A 21,606-nucleotide genomic window follows, 5' to 3' on the forward strand; every position below is an offset into this window, starting at 1 on the left:
AACAGAGTTGTTTTCCCCTGTAGAATTTCCAACATTGTGGGATCAACAGAGTTGTTTCCCTTGTAGAATTGCCAACATTGTGGGATCAACAGAGTTGTTTCCCACTGTAAAATTGCCAACATTGTGGGATTAACAGAGTTGTTTACCCTGTAGAATTGCCAACATTGTGGGATCAACAGAGTTGTGTTCCCTGTAGAATTGCCAACATTGTGGGATCAAGAGAGTTGTTTTCCCCTGTAGAATTGCCAACAATGTGGGATAAACAGTTAAGAGTTGTTTCCCTTGTAGAATTGCCAACATTGTGGGATCAACAGAGTTGTTTCCCACTGTAAAATTGCCAACATTGTGGGATTAACAGAGTTGTTTCCCCTGTAGAATTGCCAACATTGTGGGATCAACAGAGTTGTTTCCCTTGTAGAATTGTCAACATAGTGGGATCAACAGAGTTGTTTTCCCCTGTAGAATTGTCAACATTGTGGGATCAACAGAGTTGTTTTCCCTGTATAATTGCCAACAATGTGCTTCTACACCTGCATTGCTTGCTGTTTGGGGTTTTAGGCTGGGTTTCTGTACAGCACTTTGAGATATCAGCTGATGTACGAAGGGCTATATAAATACATTTTATTGTATTTTATTTGGATCAACAGAGTTGTTTTTCCCTTGTAGAATTGTCAACATTGTGGGATAAACAGTTAAGAGTTGTTTCCCTGTAAAATTGCCAACATTGTGGGATCAACATTTAGAGTTGTTTTCCCCTGTAGAATTGTCAACATTGTGGGATCAACAGAGTTGTTTCCTACTGTATAATTGCCAACATTGTGGGATCAACAGAGTTGTTTTCCCCTGTAGAATTGTCAACATTGTGGGATAAACAGTTAAGAGTTGTTTCCCTGTAAAATTGCCAACATTGTGGGATCAACATTTAGAGTTGTTTTCCCCTGTAGAATTGTCAACATTGTGGGATCAACAGAGTTGTTTTCCCTGTAGAATTGTCAAAATTGTGGGATCAACAGAGTTGTTTCCACTGTAGAATTGTCAACATAGTGGGATCAACAGAGTTGTTTCCCACTGTATAATTGCCAACATTGTGGGATCAACAGAGTTGTTTTCCCTGTAGAATTGCCATCATTGTGGGATCAAGAGAGTTGTTTCCACTGTAGAATTGCCAACATTGTGGGATAAACAGAGTTGTTTCCCTTGTAGAATCGTCAACATAGTGGGATCAACAGAGTTGTTTTCCCCTGTAGAATTGTCAACATTGTGGGATCAACAGAGTTGTTTTCCCCTGTAGAATTTCCAACATTGTGGGATCAACAGAGTTGTTTCCCTTGTAGAATTGTCAACATAGTGGGATCAACAGAGTTGTTTTCCCCTGTAGAATTGCCAACATTGTGGGATCAAGAGAGTTGTTTTCCCCTGTAGAATTGTCAACATTGTGGGATAAACAGTTAAGAGTTGTTTCCCTTGTAGAATTGCCAACATTGTGGGATCAACAGAGTTGTTTCCCTTGTAGAATTGTCAACATTGTGGGATCAACAGAGTTGTTTTCCCCTGTAGAATTTCCAACATTGTGGGATCAACAGAGTTGTTTTCCCTGAAGAATTGTCAACATTGTGGGATCAACAGAGTTGTTTCCCACTGTAAAATTGCCAACATTGTGGGATTGACAGAGTTGTTTTCCCCTGTAGAATTGCCAACATTGTGGGATCAACAGAGTTGTTTTCCCTGTAGAATTGCCAACATTGTGGGATCAACATTTAGAGTTGTTTCCCCTGTAAAATTGCCAACATTGTGGGATAAACAGAGTTGTTTTCCCTGTAGAATTGTCAACATTGTGGGATCAACAGAGTTGTTTCCCACTGTATAATTGCCAACATTGTGGGATCAACAGAGTTGTTTTCCCTGTAGAATTGCCAATATTGTGGGATCAAGAGAGTTGTTTTCCCCTGTAGAATTGCCAACATTGTGGGATCAACAGAGTTGTTTCCCACTGTATAATTGCCAACATTGTGGGATCAACAGAGTTGTTTCCCTTGTAGAATTGTAAACATAGTGGGATCAACAGAGTTGTTTTTCCCTGTAGAATTGCCAACATTGTGGGATCAAGAGAGTTGTTTTCCCCTGTAGTATTTCAAACAATGTGGGATAAACAGTTAAGAGTTGTTTCCCTTGTAGAATTGCCAACATTGTGGGATCAACAGAGTTGTTTCCCTTGTAGAATTGTCAACATTGTGGGATCAACAGAGTTGTTTTCCCCTGTAGAATTTCCAACATTGTGGGATCAACAGAGTTGTTTTCCCCTGTAGAATTGCCAACATTGTGGGATCAACAGAGTTGTTTCCCTTGTAGAATTGTCAACATAGTGGGATCAACAGAGTTGTTTTCCCCTGTAGAATTGTCAACATAGTGGGATCAACAGAGTTGTTTTCCCCTGTAGAATTGCCAACATTGTGGGATCAAGAGAGTTGTTTTCCCCAGTAGAATTGCCAACAATGTGGGCTAAACAGTTAAGAGTTGTTTCCCTTGTAGAATTGCCAACATTGTGGGATCAACAGAGTTGTTTCCCACTGTATAATTGCCAACATTGTGGGATCAACAGAGTTGTTTTCCCCTGTAGAATTGTCAACATTGTGGGATAAACAGTTAAGAGTTGTTTCCCCTGTAAAATTGCCAACATTGTGGGATCAACATTTAGAGTTGTTTTCCCTGTAGAATTGTCAACATTGTGGGATCAACAGAGTTGTTTTCCCTGTAGAATTGTCAAAATTGTGGGATCAACAGAGTTGTTTCCCCTGTAGAATTGTCAACATTGTGGGATCAACAGAGTTGTTTTCCCCTGTAGAATTGTCAACATTGTGGGATCAACAGAGTTGTTTTCCCTGTAGAATTGTCAACATTGTGGGATCAACAGAGTTGTTTTCCCCTGTAGAATTTCCAACATTGTGGGATCAATAGAGTTGTTTCCCTTGTAGAATTGTCAACATAGTGGGATCAACAGAGTTGTGTTCCCCTGTAGAATTGCCAACATTGTGGGATCAAGAGAGTTGTTTTCCCTTGTAGAATTGTCAACATTGTGGGATAAACAGTTAGAGTTGTTTCCCTTGTAGAATTGCCAACATTGTGGGATCAACAGAGTTGTTTCCCTTGTAGAATTGTCAACATTGTGGGATCAACAGAGTTGTTTTCCCTGTAGAATTGCCAACATTGTGGGATCAACAGAGTTGTTTTCCCTGTAGAATTGTCAACATTGTGGGATCAACAGAGTTGTTTCCCCTGTAAAATTGCCAACATTGTGGGATTGACAGAGTTGTTTTCCCTGTAGAATTGCCAACATTGTGGGATCAACAGAGTTGTTTTCCCTGTAGAATTGCCAACATTGTGGGATCAACAGAGTTGTTTCCCTGTAAAATTGCCAACATTGTGGGATAAACAGAGTTGTTTTCCTGTAGAATTGTCAACATTGTGGGATCAACAGAGTTGTTTCCCTGTAGAATTGCCAACATTGTGGGATCAACAGAGTTGTTTTCCCTGTAGAATTGCCAACATTGTGGGATCAAGAGAGTTGTTTTCCCTGTAGAATTGCCAACATTGTGGGATCAACAGAGTTGTTTCCCACTGTATAATTGCCAACATTGTGGGATCAACAGAGTTGTTTCCCTTGTAGAATTGTAAACATAGTGGGATCAACAGAGTTGTTTTTCCCTGTAGAATTGCCAACATTGTGGGATCAAGAGAGTTGTTTTCCCCTGTAGTATTTCAAACAATGTGGGATAAACAGTTAAGAGTTGTTTCCCTTGTAGAATTGCCAACATTGTGGGATCAACAGAGTTGTTTCCCTTGTAGAATTGTCAACATTGTGGGATCAACAGAGTTGTTTTCCCCTGTAGAATTTCCAACATTGTGGGATCAACAGAGTTGTTTCCCCTGTAGAATTGCCAACATTGTGGGATCAACAGAGTTGTTTCCCTTGTAGAATTGTCAACATAGTGCGATCAACAGAGTTGTTTTCCCCTGTAGAATTGTCAACATTGTGGGATCAACAGAGTTGTGTTCCCTGTAGAATTGCCAACATTGTGGGATCAAGAGAGTTGTTTTCCCCTGTAGAATTGCCAACAATGTGGGATAAACAGTTAAGAGTTGTTTCCCTTGTAGAATTGCCAACATTGTGGGATCAACAGAGTTGTTTCCCACTGTATAATTGCCAACATTGTGGGATCAACAGAGTTGTTTTCCCCTGTAGAATTGTCAACATTGTGGGATAAACAGTTAAGAGTTGTTTCCCCTGTAAAATTGCCAACATTGTGGGATCAACATTTAGAGTTGTTTTCCCCTGTAGAATTGTCAACATTGTGGGATCAACAGAGTTGTTTTCCCTGTAGAATTGTCAAAATTGTGGGATCAACAGAGTTGTTTCCACTGTAGAATTGTCAACATAGTGGGATCAACAGAGTTGTTTCCCACTGTATAATTGCCAACATTGTGGGATCAACAGAGTTGTTTTCCCTGTAGAATTGCCATCATTGTGGGATCAAGAGAGTTGTTTCCACTGTAGAATTGCCAACATTGTGGGATAAACAGAGTTGTTTCCCTTGTAGAATCGTCAACATAGTGGGATCAACAGAGTTGTTTTCCCCTGTAGAATTGTCAACATTGTGGGATCAACAGAGTTGTTTTCCCTGTAGAATTTCCAACATAGTGGGATCAACAGAGTTGTTTTCCCCTGTAGAATTGTCAACATAGTGGGATCAACAGAGTTGTGTTCCCCTGTAGAATTGCCAACATTGTGGGATCAAGAGAGTTGTTTTCCCCTGTAGAATTGCCAACAATGTGGGATAAACAGTTAAGAGTTGTTTCCCTTGTAGAATTGCCAACATTGTGGGATCAACAGAGTTGTTTCCCTTGTAGAATTGTCAACATTGTGGGATCAACAGAGTTGTTTTCCCTGAAGAATTGTCAACATTGTGGGATCAACAGAGTTGTTTCCCACTGTAAAATTGCCAACATTGTGGGATTGACAGAGTTGTTTTCCCCTGTAGAATTGCCAACATTGTGGGATCAACAGAGTTGTTTTCCCTGTAGAATTGCCAACATTGTGGGATCAAATTTAGAGTTGTTTCCCCTGTAAAATTGCAACATTGTGGGATAAACAGAGTTGTTTTCCCTGTAGAATTGTCAACATTGTGGGATCAACAGAGTTGTTTCCCACTGTATAATTGCCAACATTGTGGGATCAACAGAGTTGTTTTCCCTGTAGAATTGCCATATTGTGGGATCAAGAGAGTTGTTTTCCCCTGTAGAATTGCCAACATTGTGGGATCAACAGAGTTGTTTCCCTGTAGAATTGCCAACATTGTGGGATCAACAGAGTTGTTTCCCACTGTATAATTGCCAACATTGTGGGATCAACAGAGTTGTTTCCCTTGTAGAATTGTAAACATAGTGGGATCAACAGAGTTGTTTTCCCTGTAGAATTGCCAACATTGTGGGATCAAGAGAGTTGTTTTCCCCTGTAGTATTTCAAACAATGTTAAACAGTTAAGAGTTGTTTCCCTTGTAGAATTGCCAACATTGTGGGATCAACAGAGTTGTTTTCCCTTGTAGAATTGTCAACATTGTGGGATCAACAGAGTTGTTTTCCCCTGTAGAATTGCCAACATTGTGGGATCAACAGAGTTGTTTCCCCTGTAGAATTGCCAACATTGTGGGATCAACAGAGTTGTTTCCCTGTAGAGTTGTTTCCCTGTAGAATTGCCAACATTGTGGGATCAACAGAGTTGTTTTCCCCTGTAGAATTGTCAACATTGTGGGATAAACAGAGTTGTTTCCCCTGTAAAATTGCCAACATTGTGGGATCAACATTTAGAGTTGTTTTCCCTGTAGAATTGTCAACATTGTGGGATCAACAGAGTTGTTTTCCCTGTAGAATTGTCAAAATTGTGGGATCAACAGAGTTGTTTCCACTGTAGAATTGTCAACATAGTGGGATCAACAGAGTTGTTTCCCACTGTATAATTGCCAACATTGTGGGATCAACAGAGTTGTTTTCCCTGTAGAATTGCCATCATTGTGGGATCAAGAGAGTTGTTTCCACTGTAGAATTGCCAACATTGTGGGATAAACAGAGTTGTTTCCCTTGTAGAATTGTCAACATAGTGGGATCAACAGAGTTGTTTTCCCCTGTAGAATTGTCAACATTGTGGGATCAACAGAGTTGTTTTCCCTGTAGAATTTCCAACATTGTGGGATCAATAGAGTTGTTTCCCTTGTAGAATTGTCAACATAGTGGGATCAACAGAGTTGTGTTCCCCTGTAGAATTGCCAACATTGTGGGATCAAGAGAGTTGTTTTCCCCAGTAGAATTGCCAACAATGTGGGCTAAACAGTTAAGAGTTGTTTCCCTTGTAGAATTGCCAACATTGTGGGATCAACAGAGTTGTTTCCCTTGTAGAATTGTCAACATAGTGGGATCAACAGAGTTGTTTTCCCCTGTAGAATTGTCAACATTGTGGGATCAACAGAGTTGTTTCCCACTGTAAAATTGCCAACATTGTGGGATCAACAGAGTTGTTTTCCCCTGTAGAATTGCCAACATTGTGGGATCAACAGAGTTGTTTTCCCTGTAGAATTGCCAACATTGTGGGATCAACAGAGTTGTTTCCCCTGTAGAATTGCCAACATTGTGGGATAAACAGAGTTGTTTTCCCTGTAGAATTGTCAACATTGTGGGATCAACAGAGTTGTTTCCCACTGTAAAATTGCCAACATTGTGGGATTGACAGAGTTGTTTTCCCCTGTAGAATTGCCAACATTGTGGGATCAAGAGAGTTGTTTTCCCCTGTAGAATTGCCAACATTGTGGGATCAACAGAGTTGTTTCCCCTGTATAATTGCCAACATTGTGGGATCAACAGAGTTGTTTCCCACTGTATAATTGCCAACATTGTGGGATCAACAGAGTTGTTTCCCTTGTAGAATTGTAAACATAGTGGGATCAACAGAGTTGTTTTTCCCTGTAGAATTGCCAACATTGTGGGATCAAGAGAGTTGTTTTCCCCTGTAGTATTTCAAACAATGTGGGATAAACAGTTAAGAGTTGTTTCCCTTGTAGAATTGCCAACATTGTGGGATCAACAGAGTTGTTTCCCTTGTAGAATTGTCAACATTGTGGGATCAACAGAGTTGTTTTCCCCTGTAGAATCCAACATTGTGGGATCAGAGTTGTTTCCCCTGTAGAATTGCCAACATTGTGGGATCAACAGAGTTGTTTCCCTTGTAGAATTGTCAACATAGTGGGATCAACAGAGTTGTTTTCCCTGTAGAATTGTCAACATTGTGGGATCAACAGAGTTGTTTCCCCTGTAGAATTGCCAACATTGTGGGATCAAGAGAGTTGTTTTCCCCTGTAGAATTGCCAACATTGTGGGATAAACAGTTAGAGTTGTTTCCCTTGTAGAATTGCCAACATTGTGGGATCAACAGAGTTGTTTCCCACTGTATTTGCCAACATTGTGGGATCAACAGAGTTGTTTCCCCTGTAGAATTGCCAACATTGTGGGATCAACATTTAGAGTTGTTTTCCCCTGTAGAATTGTCAACATTGTGGGATCAACAGAGTTGTTTTCCCTGTAGAATTGTCAAAATTGTGGGATCAACAGAGTTGTTTCCACTGTAGAATTGTCAACATTGTGGGATCAACAGAGTTGTTTCCCACTGTATAATTGCCAACATTGTGGGATCAACAGAGTTGTTTTCCCTGTAGAATTGCCATCATTGTGGGATCAAGAGAGTTGTTTCCACTGTAGAATTGCCAACATTGTGGGATAAACAGAGTTGTTTCCCTTGTAGAATCGTCAACATAGTGGGATCAACAGAGTTGTTTTCCCCTGTAGAATTGTCAACATTGTGGGATCAACAGAGTTGTTTTCCCCTGTAGAATTTCCAACATTGTGGGATCAATAGAGTTGTTTCCCTTGTAGAATTGTCAACATAGTGGGATCAACAGAGTTGTGTTCCCCTGTAGAATTGCCAACATTGTGGGATCAAGAGAGTTGTTTTCCCCTGTAGAATTGCCAACAATGTGGGATAAACAGTTAATTGTTTCCCTTGTAGAATTGCCAACATTGTGGGATCAACAGAGTTGTTTCCCTTGTAGAATTGTCAACATTGTGGGATCAACAGAGTTGTTTTCCCCTGTAGAATTTCCAACATTGTGGGATCAACAGAGTTGTTTTCCCTGAAGAATTGTCAACATTGTGGGATCAACAGAGTTGTTTCCCACTGTAAAATTGCCAACATTGTGGGATTGACAGAGTTGTTTTCCCCTGTAGAATTGCCAACATTGTGGGATCAAGAGAGTTGTTTTCCCCTGTAGTATTTCAAACAATGTGGGATAAACAGTTAAGAGTTGTTTCCCTTGTAGAATTGCCAACATTGTGGGATCAACAGAGTTGTTTCCCTTGTAGAATTGTCAACATTGTGGGATCAACAGAGTTGTTTTCCCCTGTAGAATTTCCAACATTGTGGGATCAACAGAGTTGTTTCCCTTGTAGAATTGCCAACATTGTGGGATCAACAGAGTTGTTTTCCCCTGTAGAATTGTCAACATAGTGGGATCAACAGAGTTGTTTTCCCTGTAGAATTGTCAACATTGTGGGATCAACAGAGTTGTGTTCCCTGTAGAATTGCCAACATTGTGGGATCAAGAGAGTTGTTTTCCCCTGTAGAATTGCCAACAATGTGGGATAAACAGTTAAGAGTTGTTTCCCTTGTAGAATTGCCAACATTGTGGGATCAACAGAGTTGTTTCCCACTGTATAATTGCCAACATTGTGGGATCAACAGAGTTGTTTTCCCTGTAGAATTGTCAACATTGTGGGATAAACAGTTAAGAGTTGTTTCCCCTGTAAAATTGCCAACATTGTGGGATCAACATTTAGAGTTGTTTTCCCCTGTAGAATTGTCAACATTGTGGGATCAACAGAGTTGTTTTCCCTGTAGAATTGTCAAATTGTGGGATCAACAGAGTTGTTTCCACTGTAGAATTGTCAACATAGTGGGATCAACAGAGTTGTTTCCCACTGTATAATTGCCAACATTGTGGGATCAACAGAGTTGTTTTCCCTGTAGAATTGCCATCATTGTGGGATCAAGAGAGTTGTTTCCACTGTAGAATTGCCAACATTGTGGGATAAACAGAGTTGTTTCCCTTGTAGAATCGTCAACATAGTGGGATCAACAGAGTTGTTTTCCCTGTAGAATTGTCAACATTGTGGGATCAACAGAGTTGTTTTCCCCTGTAGAATTTCCAACATTGTGGGATCAAGAGAGTTGTTTCCCTTGTAGAATTGTCAACATAGTGGGATCAACAGAGTTGTGTTCCCCTGTAGAATTGCCAACATTGTGGGATCAAGAGAGTTGTTTTCCCCTGTAGAATTGCCAACAATGTGGGATAAACAGTTAAGAGTTGTTTTCCCCTGTAGAATTTCCAACATTGTGGGATCAACAGAGTTGTTTCCCTTGTAGAATTGTCAACATTGTGGGATCAACAGAGTTGTTTTCCCCTGTAGAATTGTCCAACATTGTGGGATCAACAGAGTTGTTTTCCCTGAAGAATTGTCAACATTGTGGGATCAACAGAGTTGTTTCCCACTGTAAAATTGCCAACATTGTGGGATTGACAGAGTTGTTTTCCCCTGTAGAATTGCCAACATTGTGGGATCAACAGAGTTGTTTTCCCCTGTAGAATTGCCAACATTGTGGGATCAACAGAGTTGTTTCCCCTGTATAATTGCCAACATTGTGGGATCAACAGAGTTGTTTTCCCTGTAGAATTGTCAACATTGTGGGATCAACAGAGTTGTTTCCCACTGTATAATTGCCAACATTGTGGGATCAACAGAGTTGTTTTCCCTGTAGAATTGCCAATATTGTGGGATCAAGAGAGTTGTTTTCCCCTGTAGAATTGCCAACATTGTGGGATCAACAGAGTTGTTTCCCCTGTATAATTGCCAACATTGTGGGATCAACAGAGTTGTTTCCCACTGTATAATTGCAACATTGTGGGATCAACAGAGTTGTTTCCCTTGTAGAATTGTAAACATAGTGGGATCAACAGAGTTGTTTTTCCCTGTAGAATTGCCAACATTGTGGGATCAAGAGAGTTGTTTTCCCCTGTAGTATTTCAAACAATGTGGGATAAACAGTTAAGAGTTGTTTCCCTTGTATAATTGCCAACATTGTGGGATCAACAGAGTTGTTTCCCTTGTAGAATTTCCAACATTGTGGGATCAACAGAGTTGTTTCCCTTGTAGAATTGCCAACATTGTGGGATCAACAGAGTTGTTTCCCACTGTAAAATTGCCAACATTGTGGGATTAACAGAGTTGTTTCCCCTGTATAATTGCCAACATAGTGGGATCAACAGAGTTGTTTTCCCCTGTAGAATTGTCAACATAGTGGGATCAACAGAGTTGTGTTCCCCTGTAGAATTGCCAACATTGTGGGATCAAGAGAGTTGTTTTCCCCTGTAGAATTGCCAACAATGTGGGATAAACAGTTAAGAGTTGTTTCCCTTGTAGAATTGCCAACATTGTGGGATCAACAGAGTTGTTTCCCACTGTATAATTGCCAACATTGTGGGATCAACAGAGTTGTTTTCCCCTGTAGAATTGTCAACATTGTGGGATAAACAGTTAAGAGTTGTTTCCCCTGTAAAATTGCCAACATTGTGGGATCAACATTTAGAGTTGTTTTCCCCTGTAGAATTGTCAACATTGTGGGATCAACAGAGTTGTTTTCCCTGTAGAATTGTCAAAATTGTGGGATCAACAGAGTTGTTTCCACTGTAGAATTGTCAACATAGTGGGATCAACAGAGTTGTTTCCCACTGTATAATTGCCAACATTGTGGGATCGACAGAGTTGTTTTCCCTGTAGAATTACCATCATTGTGGGATCAAGAGAGTTGTTTCCACTGTAGAATTGCCAACATTGTGGGATAAACAGAGTTGTTTCCCTTGTAGAATTGTCAACATAGTGGGATCAACAGAGTTGTTTTCCCCTGTAGAATTGTCAACATTGTGGGATCAACAGAGTTGTTTTCCCCTGTAGAATTTCCAACATTGTGGGATCAATAGAGTTGTTTCCCTTGTAGAATTGTCAACATAGTGGGATCAACAGAGTTGTGTTCCCCTGTAGAATTGCCAACATTGTGGGATCAAGAGAGTTGTTTTCCCCAGTAGAATTGCCAACAATGTGGGATAAACAGTTAAGAGTTGTTTCCCTTGTAGAATTGCCAACATTGTGGGATCAACAGAGTTGTTTCCCTTGTAGAATTGTCAACATTGTGGGATCAACAGAGTTGTTTTCCCCTGTAGAATTTCCAACATTGTGGGATCAACAGAGTTGTTTCCCTTGTAGAATTGCCAACATTGTGGGATCAACAGAGTTGTTTTCCCCTGTAGAATTTCCAACATTGTGGGATCAACAGAGTTGTTTCCCTTGTAGAATTGCCAACATTGTGGGATCAACAGAGTTGTTTCCCACTGTAAAATTGCCAACATTGTGGGATAAACAGAGAGTTGTTTCCCTGTAGAATTGCCAACATTGTGGGATCAACAGAGTTGTTTCCCACTGTATAATTGCCAACATTGTGGGATCAACAGAGTTGTTTTCCCCTGTAGAATTGTCAACATTGTGGGATCAACAGAGTTGTTTCCCCTGTAAAATTGCCAACATTGTGGGATCAACATTTAGAGTTGTTTCCCCTGTAGAATTGCCAACATTGTGGGATCAACAGAGTTGTTTCCCACTGTAGAATTGCCAACATTGTGGGATCAACAGAGTTGTTTTCCCTGTAGAATTGTCAACATTGTGGGATAAACAGTTAAGAGTTGTTTCCCTGTAAAATTGCCAACATTGTGGGATCAACAGAGTTGTTTTCCCCTGTAGAATTGTCAACATTGTGGGATCAACAGAGTTGTTTTCCCTGTATAATTGCCAACAATGTGCTTCTACACCTGCATTGTTGCTGTTTGGGGTTTTAGGCTGGGTTTCTGTACAGCACTTTGAGATATCTGCTGATGTACGAAGGGCTATATAAATACATTTTATTGTATTTTATTTGGATCAACAGAGTTGTTTTTCCCTTGTAGAATTGTCAACATTGTGGGATAAACAGTTAAGAGTTGTTTCCCCTGTAAAATTGCCAACATTGTGGGATCAACATTTAGAGTTGTTTTCCCTGTAGAATTGTCAACATTGTGGGATCAACAGAGTTGTTTCCCACTGTATAATTGCCAACATTGTGGGATCAACAGAGTTGTTTTCCCTGTAGAATTGTCAACATTGTGGGATAAACAGTTAAGAGTTGTTTCCCTGTAAAATTGCCAACATTGTGGGATCAACATTTAGAGTTGTTTTCCCTGTAGAATTGTCAACATTGTGGGATCAACAGAGTTGTTTTCCCTGTAGAATTGTCAAAATTGTGGGATCAACAGAGTTGTTTCCACTGTAGAATTGTCAACATAGTGGGATCAACAGAGTTGTTTCCCACTGTATAATTGCCAACATTGTGGGATCAACAGAGTTGTTTTCCCTGTAGAATTGCCATCATTGTGGGATCAAGAGAGTTGTTTCCACTGTAGAATTGCCAACATTGTGGGATAAACAGAGTTGTTTCCCTTGTAGAATCGTCAACATAGTGGGATCAACAGAGTTGTTTTCCCCTGTAGAATTGTCAACATTGTGGGATCAACAGAGTTGTTTTCCCCTGTAGAATTTCCAACATTGTGGGATCAATAGAGTTGTTTCCCTTGTAGAATTGTCAACATAGTGGGATCAACAGAGTTGTGTTCCCCTGTAGAATTGCCAACATTGTGGGATCAAGAGAGTTGTTTCCCTTGTAGAATTGTCAACATAGTGGGATCAACAGAGTTGTGTTCCCCTGTAGAATTGCCAACATTGTGGGATCAAGAGAGTTGTTTTCCCCTGTAGAATTTCCAACATTGTGGGATCAACAGAGTTGTTTTCCCTGAAGAATTGTCAACATTGTGGGATCAACAGAGTTGTTTCCCACTGTAAAATTGCCAACATTGTGGGATTGACAGAGTTGTTTTCCCCTGTAGAATTGCCAACATTGTGGGATCAAGAGAGTTGTTTTCCCTGTAGAATTGCCAACATTGTGGGATCAACATTTAGAGTTGTTTCCCCTGTAAAATTGCCAACATTGTGGGATAAACAGAGTTGTTTTCCCTGTAGAATTGTCAACATTGTGGGATCAACAGAGTTGTTTCCCACTGTATAATTGCCAACATTGTGGGATCAACAGAGTTGTTTTCCCTGTAGAATTGCCAATATTGTGGGATCAAGAGAGTTGTTTTCCCCTGTAGAATTGCCAACATTGTGGGATCAACAGAGTTGTTTCCCCTGTATAATTGCCAACATTGTGGGATCAACAGAGTTGTTTCCCACTGTATAATTGCCAACATTGTGGGATCAACAGAGTTGTTTCCCTTGTAGAATTGTAAACATAGTGGGATCAACAGAGTTGTTTTTCCCTGTAGAATTGCCAACATTGTGGGATCAAGAGAGTTGTTTTCCCCTGTAGTATTTCAAACAATGTGGGATAAACAGTTAAGAGTTGTTTCCCTTGTAGAATTGCCAACATTGTGGGATCAACAGAGTTGTTTCCCTTGTAGAATTGTCAACATTGTGGGATCAACAGAGTTGTTTTCCCCTGTAGAATTTCCAACATTGTGGGATCAACAGAGTTGTTTCCCTGTAGAATTGCCAACATTGTGGGATCAACAGAGTTGTTTCCCTTGTAGAATTGTCAACATAGTGGGATCAACAGAGTTGTTTTCCCCTGTAGAATTGTCAACATTGTGGGATCAACAGAGTTGTGTTCCCCTGTAGAATTGCCAACATTGTGGGATCAAGAGAGTTGTTTTCCCCTGTAGAATTGCCAACAATGTGGGATAAACAGTTAAGAGTTGTTTCCCTTGTAGAATTGCCAACATTGTGGGATCAACAGAGTTGTTTCCCACTGTATAATTGCCAACATTGTGGGATCAACAGAGTTGTTTTCCCCTGTAGAATTGTCAACATTGTGGGATAAACAGTTAAGAGTTGTTTCCCTGTAAAATTGCCAACATTGTGGGATCAACATTTAGAGTTGTTTTCCCCTGTAGAATTGTCAACATTGTGGGATCAACAGAGTTGTTTTCCCTGTAGAATTGTCAAAATTGTGGGATCAACAGAGTTGTTTCCACTGTAGAATTGTCAACATAGTGGGATCAACAGAGTTGTTTCCCACTGTATAATTGCCAACATTGTGGGATCGACAGAGTTGTTTTCCCTGTAGAATTACCATCATTGTGGGATCAAGAGAGTTGTTTCCACTGTAGAATTGCCAACATTGTGGGATAAACAGAGTTGTTTCCCTTGTAGAATTGTCAACATAGTGGGATCAACAGAGTTGTTTTCCCCTGTAGAATTGTCAACATTGTGGGATCAACAGAGTTGTTTTCCCCTGTAGAATTTCCAACATTGTGGGATCAATAGAGTTGTTTCCCTTGTAGAATTGTCAACATAGTGGGATCAACAGAGTTGTGTTCCCCTGTAGAATTGCCAACATTGTGGGATCAAGAGAGTTGTTTTCCCTGTAGAATTGCCAACAATGTGGGATAAACAGTTAAGAGTTGTTTCCCTTGTAGAATTGCCAACATTGTGGGATCAACAGAGTTGTTCCCTTGTAGAATTGTCAACATTGTGGGATCAACAGAGTTGTTTTCCCCAACATTGTAGAATTTCCAACATTGTGGGATCAACAGAGTTGTTTCCCTGTAGAATTGCCAACATTGTGGGATCAACAGAGTTGTTTCCCACTGTAAAATTGCCAACATTGTGGGATTGAACAGAGTTGTTTTCCCTTGTAGAATTGTAAACATTGTGGGATCAACAGAGTTGTTTTTCCTGTAGAATTGCCAACATTGTGGGATCAAGAGAGTTGTTTTCCCTGTAGAATTGCCAACAATGTGGGATAAACAGTTAAGAGTTGTTTCCCTTGTAGAATTGCCAACATTGTGGGATCAACAGAGTTGTTTCCCACTGTATAATTGCCAACATTGTGGGATCAACAGAGTTGTTTTCCCCTGTAGAATTGTCAACATTGTGGGATCAACAGAGTTGTTTTCCCCTGTAGAATTGCCAACATTGTGGGATCAACATTTAGAGTTGTTTTCCCTGTAGAATTGCCAACATTGTGGGATCAACAGAGTTGTTTCCCACTGTATAATTGCCAACATTGTGGGATCAACAGAGTTGTTTTCCCTGTAGAATTGTCAACATTGTGGGATAAACAGAGTTGTTTCCCCTGTAAAATTGCCAACATTGTGGGATCAACATTTAGAGTTGTTTTCCCCTGTAGAATTGTCAACATTGTGGGATCAACAGAGTTGTTTTCCCTGTAGAATTGCCAACAATTGTGGGATCAACAGAGTTGTTTGCTTTTGGGGTTTTAGGCTGTAGAATTGTCAACATTGTGGGATCAACAGAGTTGTTTTCCCTGTAGAATTGCCAACATTGTATTTGGATCAACAGAGTTGTTTTTCCCTGTAGAATTGTCAACATTGTGGGATAAACAGTTAAGTTGTTTCCCTGTAAAATTGCCAACATTGTGGGATCAACATTTAGAGTTGTTTTCCCCTGTAGAATTGTCAACATTGTGGGATCAACAGAGTTGTTTTCCCTGTAGAATTGTCAACATTGTGGGATCAATAGAGTTGTTTCCCTTGTAGAATTGTCAACATAGTGGGATCAACAGAGTTGTTTCCCCTGTAGAATTGCCAACATTGTGGGATCAAGAGAGTTGTTTTCCCTGTAGAATTGCCAACAATGTGGGATAAACAGTTAAGAGTTGTTTCCCTGTAGAATTGCCAACATTGTGGGATCAACAGAGTTGTTTCCCTTGTAGAATTGTCAACATTGTGGGATCAACAGAGTTGTTTTCCCTGTAGAATTGTCAACATTGTGGGATCAACAGAGTTGTTTCCCTTGTAGAATTGCCAACATTGTGGGATCAACAGAGTTGTTTCCCACTGTAAAATTGCCAACATTGTGGGATCAACAGAGTTGTTTCCCCTGTAGAATTGCCAACATTGTGGGATCAACAGAGTTGTGTTCCCTGTAGAATTGCCAACATTGTGGGATCAAGAGAGTTGTTTTCCCCTGTAGAATTGCCAACATTGTGGGATCAAGAGAGTTGTTTCCACTGTAGAATTGCCAACATTGTGGGATAAACAGAGTTGTTTCCCTGTAGAATTGTCAACATTGTGGGATCAACAGAGTTGTTTTCCCTGTAGAATTTCAACATTGTGGGATCAATAGAGTTGTTTCCCTTGTAGAATTGTCAACATTGTGGGATCAACAGAGTTGTTTCCCCTGTAGAATTGCCAACATTGTGGGATCAAGAGAGTTGTTTTCCCTGTAGAATTGCCAACATTGTGGGATAAACAGTTAGTTGTTTCCCTTGTAGAATTGCCAACATTGTGGGATCAACAGAGTTGTTTCCCTTGTAGAATTGTCAACATTGTGGGATCAACAGAGTTGTTTTCCCCTGTAGCATTTCCAACATTGTGGGATCAACAGAGTTGTTTTCCCTGAAGAATTGTCAACATTGTGGGATCAACAGAGTTGTTTCCCACTGTAAAATTGCCAACATTGTGGGATTGACAGAGTTGTTTTCCCCTGTAGAATTGCCAACATTGTGGGATCAACAGAGTTGTTTTCCCTGTAGAATTGCCAACATTGTGGGATCAACAGAGTTGTTTCCCTTGTAGAATTTCCAACATTGTGGGATCAACAGAGTTGTTTCCCTTGTAGAATTGCCAACATTGTGGGATCAACAGAGTTGTTTCCCACTGTAAAATTGCCAACATTGTGGGATTAACAGAGTTGTTTCCCCTGTATAATTGCCAACATTGTGGGATCAACAGAGTTGTTTCCCACTGTATAATTGCCAACATTGTGGGATCAACAGAGTTGTTTCCCTTGTAGAATTGTAAACATAGTGGGATCAACAGAGTTGTTTTTCCCTGTAGAATTGCCAACATTGTGGGATCAAGAGAGTTGTTTTCCCCTGTAGTATTTCAAACAATGTGGGATAAACAGTTAAGAGTTGTTTCCCTTGTATAATTGCCAACATTGTGGGATCAACAGAGTTGTTTCCCTTGTAGAATTGCCAACATTGTGGGATCAACAGAGTTGTTTCCCACTGTAAAATTGCCAACATTGTGGGATTAACAGAGTTGTTTCCCCTGTAGAATTGCCAACATTGTGGGATCAACAGAGTTGTTTCCCTTGTAGAATTGTCAACATAGTGGGATCAACAGAGTTGTTTTCCCCTGTAGAATTGTCAACATAGTGGGATCAACAGAGTTGTGTTCCCCTGTAGAATTGCCAACATTGTGGGATCAAGAGAGTTGTTTTCCCCTGTAGAATTGCCAACAATGTGGGATAAACAGTTAAGAGTTGTTTCCCTTGTAGAATTGCCAACATTGTGGGATCAACAGAGTTGTTTCCCACTGTATAATTGCCAACATTGTGGGATCAACAGAGTTGTTTTCCCCTGTAGAATTGTCAACATTGTGGGATAAACAGTTAAGAGTTGTTTCCCTGTAAAATTGCCAACATTGTGGGATCAACATTTAGAGTTGTTTTCCCCTGTAGAATTGTCAACATTGTGGGATCAACAGAGTTGTTTTCCCTGTAGAATTGTCAAAATTGTGGGATCAACAGAGTTGTTTCCACTGTAGAATTGTCAACATAGTGGGATCAACAGAGTTGTTTCCCACTGTATAATTGCCAACATTGTGGGATCAACAGAGTTGTTTTCCCTGTAGAATTGCCATCATTGTGGGATCAAGAGAGTTGTTTCCACTGTAGAATTGCCAACATTGTGGGATAAACAGAGTTGTTTCCCTTGTAGAATTGTCAACATAGTGGGATCAACAGAGTTGTTTTCCCCTGTAGAATTGTCAACATTGTGGGATCAACAGAGTTGTTTTCCCCTGTAGAATTTCCAACATTGTGGGATCAATAGAGTTGTTTCCCTTGTAGAATTGTCAACATAGTGGGATCAACAGAGTTGTGTTCCCCTGTAGAATTGCCAACATTGTGGGATCAAGAGAGTTGTTTTCCCCTGTAGTATTTCAAACAATGTGGGATAAACAGTTAAGAGTTGTTTCCCTTGTAGAATTGCCAACATTGTGGGATCAACAGAGTTGTTTCCCTTGTAGAATTGTCAACATTGTGGGATCAACAGAGTTGTTTTCCCCTGTAGAATTTCCAACATTGTGGGATCAACAGAGTTGTTTCCCTTGTAGAATTGCCAACATTGTGGGATCAACAGAGTTGTTTCCCACTGTAAAATTGCCAACATTGTGGGATTAACAGAGTTGTTTCCCCTGTAGAATTGCCAACATTGTGGGATCAACAGAGTTGTGTTCCCCTGTAGAATTGCCAACATTGTGGGATCAAGAGAGTTGTTTTCCCCTGTAGAATTGCCAACAATGTGGGATAAACAGTTAAGAGTTGTTTCCCTTGTAGAATTGCCAACATTGTGGGATCAACAGAGTTGTTTCCCACTGTAAAATTGCCAACATTGTGGGATTAACAGAGTTGTTTCCCCTGTAGAATTGCCAACATTGTGGGATCAACAGAGTTGTTTCCCTTGTAGAATTGTCAACATAGTGGGATCAACAGAGTTGTTTTCCCCTGTAGAATTGTCAACATTGTGGGATCAACAGAGTTGTGTTCCCATGTAGAATTGCCAACATTGTGGGATCAAGAGAGTTGTTTTCCCCTGTAGAATTGCCAACATTGTGGGATCAACAGAGTTGTTTCCCTTGTAGAATTGCCAACATTGTGGGATCAACAGAGTTGTTTCCCACTGTATAATTGCCAACATTGTGGGATCAACAGAGTTGTTTTCCCCTGTAGAATTGTCAACATTGTGGGATAAACAGTTAAGAGTTGTTTCCCCTGTAAAATTGCCAACATTGTGGGATCAACATTTAGAGTTGTTTTCCCCTGTAGAATTGTCAACATTGTGGGATCAACAGAGTTGTTTTCCCTGTAGAATTGTCAAAATTGTGGGATCAACAGAGTTGTTTCCACTGTAGAATTGTCAACATAGTGGGATCAACAGAGTTGTTTCCCACTGTATAATTGCCAACATTGTGGGATCGACAGAGTTGTTTTCCCTGTAGAATTACCATCATTGTGGGATCAAGAGAGTTGTTTCCACTGTAGAATTGCCAACATTGTGGGATAAACAGAGTTGTTTCCCTTGTAGAATTGTCAACATAGTGGGATCAACAGAGTTGTTTTCCCCTGTAGAATTGTCAACATTGTGGGATCAACGGAGTTGTTTTCCCCTGTAGAATTTCCAACATTGTGGGATCAAGAGAGTTGTTTCCCTTGTAGAATTGTCAACATAGTGGGATCAACAGAGTTGTGTTCCCCTGTAGAATTGCCAACATTGTGGGATCAAGAGAGTTGTTTTCCCCTGTAGAATTGCCAACAATGTGGGATAAACAGTTAAGAGTTGTTTCCCTTGTAGAATTGCCAACATTGTGGGATCAACAGAGTTGTTTCCCTTGTAGAATTGTCAACATTGTGGGATCAACAGAGTTGTTTCCCACTGTAAAATTGCCAACATTGTGGGATTAACAGAGTTGTTTCCCCTGTAGAATTGCCAACATTGTGGGATCAACAGAGTTGTGTTCCCCTGTAGAATTGCCAACATTGTGGGATCAAGAGAGTTGTTTTCCCCTGTAGAATTGCCAACAATGTGGGATAAACAGTTAAGAGTTGTTTCCCTTGTAGAATTGCCAACATTGTGGGATCAACAGAGTTGTTTCCCACTGTAAAATTGCCAACATTGTGGGATTAACAGAGTTGTTTCCCCTGTAGAATTGCCAACTTTGTGGGATCAACAGAGTTGTTTCCTTGTAAAATTGTCAACATAGTGGGATCAACAGAGTTGTTTTCCCCTGTAGAATTGTCAACATTGTGGGATCAACAGAGTTGTTTCCCTTGTAGAATTGCCAACATTGTGGGATCAACAGAGTTGTTTCCCTTGTAGAATTGTCAACATAGTGGGATCAACAGAGTTGTTTTCCCCTGTAGAATTGTCAACATTGTGGGATCAACAGAGTTGTTTTTCACAGTATAATTGCCAACATTGTGGGATCAACAGAGTTGTTTCCCCTGTAGAATTCTCAACATTGTGGGATCAACAGAGTTGTTTCCCCTGTAGAATTGCCAACATTGTGGGATCAAAATCATCAACAGACGCGCGAGATAAAAAGTGGTCGCTAAGTGCGAAAAATACTTCTGGAAAACTACACCATTTGTAGTCTAAGCTTTTGGGACAAGCCTGGGGTTTAATGGAAGTCATCAAACTACAGCCTATATCTTGTTGTTCAATTTTATGTCAATTCAATAATTGGAAAGCAATATTTATAATCCATTAGGCTATCCTATAACTATAAAACGAGCACTTTTCCACTACCATTAATACTTTCAGCCAGCTGAGCAAGAAAAACAAAGTTTCTACTGAAACTTTTCTAACTGTTCTAGTTTCCAGTTTACTGGGAATGTTCTTTCTTAGTTGGCTGGTGTGGCTGTGTATACTTGGAAGCTGATGCACACACAATACACACACAAATGCATACAAAAAGAAGCACATAATACGCGCACGCGCACACACACAGAAATCAGGCGGAGTGTGTAGGTAGGCAGTATCTGATGAAGGCAGAAAGAGAAGTACAGGGACCAGAGATTGCAGGCGGTCAATGAGGGATCCCTCATCCCTCCTTTCCATTCTCTTTCATTTCAGAGCAATGTAATTGCTATTGTTGTGGAACCTTTGATTTCTTGACTTATTACTGCTGGCCATGATGTGTGTGTTCCCGTGTGTGCTGGCATATGTGTATGTGTCGATATAGGAGCATGTGTGTTTCTAAAGGTAGAGATGCACTATTAATGGGCTACCGTAGGGTATAGAGCAAAACGTTGTCTCTATTTGACTGCTACCTCCACCATCACTAGGCAGCGTCCAATGCTAATCAGATAGCAGAGTGCTAGGATAGCTACAAGCCCAGCCAATGTATGGTGTTCATTAGAAAGGCCCAGGGACAAGAGAGTCTGTAGCATACATTCCAGCACATTCCACCACCACAGCCCACATATGAGATCAACAACATTCATGTCATTTCAGATGTGACTTTGTTTTTGTTTACTGCTTGTTATTCCTCGCTACGTCTAGCTAAGGCTGTCAACGACAGTGATGCAAGGCATAGCCACTTCCTCCCTCCCCCACAGTCATCATTCACTCCCTTGAACAGATCTGAGACAACAAGGCAGGTGTAAGTAACAGCTCCTCCTAGTTTCCACCATATTGCTTTCACCTAACCAGATCTGTCAAGGGGACTGAATGGGGAGGGCAAAAGGGAGGAGCACGTTTTTGGAATGAAATGCATGGAATTAAATGTTTTGATAGCATTCACTGATAAATCTGCACACATCCAGAAACGCTGGTATAC

The 21,606-nt window shown here is 40.4% G+C and overlaps 1 protein-coding gene across 2 annotated transcripts in view; it reads right to left on the reverse strand.

Moving 5' to 3' along the window:
- The window catches only part of ttll7 (tubulin tyrosine ligase-like family, member 7), a 174,928-nt gene that overhangs the window by 45,907 nt on the left and 107,415 nt on the right, over positions 1–21,606 (reverse strand). The gene's annotated exons all lie outside the window — the stretch shown is intronic.

This window comes from Oncorhynchus tshawytscha, linkage group LG18 (assembly GCF_018296145.1).
Source record: "Oncorhynchus tshawytscha isolate Ot180627B linkage group LG18, Otsh_v2.0, whole genome shotgun sequence".
Taxonomy (NCBI): Eukaryota; Metazoa; Chordata; class Actinopteri; order Salmoniformes; family Salmonidae; genus Oncorhynchus; species Oncorhynchus tshawytscha.